This window comes from Sapajus apella, unplaced genomic scaffold, assembly GCF_009761245.1.
Source record: "Sapajus apella isolate SASKATOON/1434 unplaced genomic scaffold, GSC_monkey_1.0 scaffold53, whole genome shotgun sequence".
NCBI lineage: Eukaryota > Metazoa > Chordata > Mammalia > Primates > Cebidae > Sapajus > Sapajus apella.
In genome coordinates, this window is record NW_022436993.1 from 15,843,059 (window position 1) to 15,847,705 (window position 4,647).

Genomic DNA, 4,647 nt, shown 5'->3' on the forward strand with positions numbered 1-4,647 from the left:
TCTTGGGTTTTTCTTTATTGCAGTGCAAGAGCAGCCTAGTACATACATGGACACATAATATGAGCTGGCACATCAGAGAAACTGAGCAAGTGTTTAGCTGTTATTATGATGATTATATAACATAATTTAATACAATGTCGAAATAGGTGAAAATTATTTTAGGTAACCTCCATGTGCATTTCTGTGTGTGTGTGTTGGAGCTGCCTTGGGCTGTGGGTGACTATGTTGCATTTCCCCTCCTCATTTCCCTCCCCACCCCCAGTGATACCTTCAGTCCTTCCTCTGCAACCCCACCCCAGCAGGGGTGTCTTCTCTTCCATTCCCCACGTGAAATGCAGCTTGGTCAGGAGTTGGAGAATCGCAGTCTGATGAACCCTTGTGTCTGGACTGTTCTTGCTCCTAGATCTCTCCATCTGAGTCATGTCCTTACTCCCCAAAGTTGAGAGGTCCCAGGGCAAACCCATCCTCTGCCCTCTCCTGGTCACACTTTGATCCTGTGACCAGCTCAAAGCCATGCAGACTCAAAGCTTTCGTTTCCCCTTGAGTGCCTTTCTGACTTGTGCCTTCCCCCTCAACAGGGACCTCACCACCCTAGGAGTTGGTTGGGGTGTTTTCCAAACAACATGCTGGGCCTCCTTCCCTCTCGTGTCTTGTTCCCATATTCCAGTAAGACAATTGCAATGGCCTCCTAATTTGGCCTCCCTGCCTCCAGCCTCTCTCCTCCAAGCCCTGCCATGACCACGTTCACCTTCTGGGAGCACTTCTATCGGCCCCATTGATGCTTGCCGTGCTGCAGCCACCACAGTCCCACTTGGCAGCTGCAGAAGCCTCTTAATGGATGTCCCAGAGCTGCCCATTTCCCCTCCAGGGCATCCTCCATGCTGTGCCTAGAGCATTGTTTCTAAATTGTAGATGAGATCAAGTTGCTCCCTAGCCCCCCATGGCACTGAACACCCAGGCTTCTTGCCGTGTGCGTGACAGGGGCCTGTTTGTCTCTGAGCAGCCCCTGCCATCCTCTTCCTTGCTCCTACTCTCCCCTCACACCAGCCTGCTTCTAGTCTTTTTTTTTTTTTTTTGCTTTATTGAGATGTAATTGACAAATAAAAATGGCACAGATTCAAGGAGTACAATGTGATTTTTTTTTCAGGCAGGATGACCCAGGCTGGAGTGCAGGGGTTGCAATCTCAGCTCAGTGCAACTTCTACCTCCCGGGCTCAAACAATCCTCCCAACTCAGCCTCCAGAGTAGCTGGGGCCACAGGCATGCACCACCATGCCTGGCTAATTTTAGTAGAGACAGGGTTTCACCATGTTGGCCAGGCTGGTCTGGAATTCCTGACCTCAGGTGATCCACGCATCTTGGTCTCCCAAAGTGCTGGGATTACATGCATGAGCCACTGCACCTGGCCAGGTGTTGCTTTGTATGTGTGCACATTTTTTTTTATCGCCTCTCTCCTGTCTGTGCTGTAAGTTCTGTGACAGCAGGACCCATGTGTATTTTTCTCACCACTGTATACCCAACGCCTCATACCTGGCACAGATAGCCACACTCCTATGTGTTGAATACATAAAAGAATATAGGAGCTCACTTCTGTGTTCAAACACCCTCTCTGGCTCCTGCTATGTCACCCGAAGAAGCACAAGTTGTTTAGTTTGATACACAAGGCCCCGACCTTCCTTTCACATCCAAATTCACATTATCACCCTTCAAAAATCCATGCTTCAGAAACACAAACCTTGCTACTTTATTTATAGGTCCTGTGCTTTTCTGCCTTGATGACATGATTTTACTGCTGCTTAAACTATTTCGTGAGTGAATAAATGGCCCTAAATCATGCCTAGTCTTTTTATTTGAGACAGAGTCTCACTCTGTGTCCAGGCTGGAGTGCTGTGGCGAGATTTCAGCTCACTGCAACCTCTGCCTCCCAGGTTCAAGCGATTCTTCTGCCTCAGCCTTCTGAGTAGCTGGGACTATAGGTGCACGCTACCATGCCCAGCTAATTTTTGTATTTTTGGTAGAGACAGGGTTTCACCATGTTAGCCAGGATGGTCTCAATTTCTTGACCTCGTGATCCACCCGCCTCGGCCTCCCAAAGTGCTAGAATTATAGGCATGAGCCATCATGCCCGGCCAAATCATCCCCAGTCTTCAGCCCACATCAAACACCACATCCAGGAAGTCTCTTCAGATACTGTCCCTGCTGGAATTAATTCTGCCTTCTTCCCGCCTTCCTAGCATGTTTGCTGTAGCAAGGAAAGGCATTTGTTGCTTTCTGCCATCTTAAAGTTTCTTTCTGCAGGTCTCTTCTTCCCTGGTAAACCACAAGTTTCCTGAGGGCAGGACCAATGCCCTAATCACTTTTGTGTCTGTCACTATAGTGCTTCAGACACAGCAGGTCCTCTTTGCAAGCAGACAAAAATTGCTTATGCAGATGGATTCAAAGTGATGGTGCTGAAATGGTAGTTCCCTCTAGAGACACACGGTGGTGGCCTAAAGAAGCAAAGCTGCATTGGGATCTACCAGTTTGAAATCAGGTCTAAGCTGTTTTAAAGATGATGAGGCCTCTTTTGAGTTCTGTCTCACTGGTCATATTGACCAGCTATGGACGACACAGGAAAGAAATGTAAAGGATGACTTAATGGGTCACATAAGAGAGTAAGTACATCAAATGCGGAGACAGCCTCTGTTCAGAGAGGAAAGGCAACATGTGCTTTCTCTGAGCGAGGGCCCTGTGACCACAGCTGTGGATGTGATACTGCAATGCTGGACCTCCCAGGGAGGAAGGGCTGGGGGCTGGGGAGACGCCTTTCCAGCTTTCCCCCGCTGTTCATGGAGAAATTGTCATTTAGATGAGAAAATGCTGAAATGTAGGATTTCAATTCCCCCACCAGATCCTCTGATTTTTGTTTTCTTAAAGTAAGTGTGGTATTTTGAAGACCTATCTCACGTGTGATAGAAACTATAACCATTCTCTTCTTTCAATCATTGGTGTGTTGGTGACAAATCTCTTTCATTAGCTTGCTTGGATTAGAGTTTTATCTATATTTTTGAATGTAATCTTTCTTTTTTTCTTTTTTTTTGTTCATTTTTGGAGACAGGTTCTCCAAAATGTATAAATGTAATCAGGCTAATAAGTCACCTCACACAGTTGCTATGCTTTGTGTGCTATGAAAACGCTTAAGATCTCTTAGCAAATTTCAAGTATACCATTCAGTATCATTCACTATGGTCACTGGGCTGTATGTTATACCCCGGTTGGAGTGCAGTTGCATGATCATGGCTCACTGCAGCCTCTACCTCCGGGACTCAGGTGATCCTCCCACCTCCGCCTCCTGAGCAGCTGGGACTATAGGTATTGACCACCATGCCTGGTTAATTTTTACATTATTTTTGCAGAGAGGAGGGTCTCACTATGTTTCCTAAGCAAGTCTTGAACTCCTGGGCTCAAGCAATCCTCTCACCTCAGCCTCCCAAAGTGCTGGGATTACAAGCCTGAGCCACCAAGCCTGGCCATCTTTCTACTCTTAATGATGGGTCATGATGTGGGAAATGGCTTGCGACAGCTTTGTCAGCTGGGCTAAATGGAGTTTTAAAAATTCTTAGTCTAAATGTGCAAAGCAGTAAATGTAATTAGCACAGGATGTCTGTACAACTGTAGTTACATATGCTACTACCTGCAGCACGTTGACAGGCTGGATTTACGTGTGTCAAACCGTGACTTTCCTGACACCTCTTTGCTTTCCTGCACTACTGTAAGACCTTTACATTTTAGAATTTACACGTTTATTCATTTGAACAAACTGAACTTCATGTTGAATGAACTGAAGAAACTGGCAAAATTCAAAGGCATGTAGTGTAACGAGTGTAAGGTGCAATTTCAAGTGGTTTACAAGGTTGAAATGTAAACTCCTTCTTTCTTTTCTCTATCTGTCCATCCACCCAAATATTTTGCATCAGTGTGTGTGTGTCTGTACATAATCATATATTTGTATAAGTTAAAGACGGGGCTGAGTTTTATGTCTCTGTCAACATGGTACAGCCATGATAACGTGTCTTCTCTCCCATCCACACACGTGGAATCATGGGCATCCCCAGAAAGTCTTTGAACTTGCACAATCCGTGGAATTTGTCAGGGAGTTAGAGTTTTTAAAATTTATTTATTTATTTAGAGACAGAGTCTCTCTCTGCTGCCCAGGCTGGAGTGCAGTGAAGTGATCTTGGCTCACTGCAACCTCCGCCTCCTGGGTTCAAGCAATTCTCCTGCCTCAGCCCCCTGAGTAGCTGGGATTATAGGCATGTGCCACCACACCTGGCTAATTTTTGTATTTTTAGTAGAGATGGGCTTTCACCATGTTGGTTAGGCTAGTCTCGAACTCCTGATCTCGTGATCTGCCCACCTCAGACCCCACAAAGTGCTGGGATTACAGGCATGAACCACCATTCCCGGCCTTCTATTTTTATTTTTTAACTAAGTATAAATTGATTTGATAAACAGAGAGGCCCCCGTTTATATCTAGGTTTCACATATTTTCTAAATGTGTAAATTTTATAACATGTAATATAAACTTGGAATAAGATAGTGTAATGCTTCGTAATCTGCTTTTCCCCCAATACATTATAAATCCTTCCATCACACTAAATGGTAACA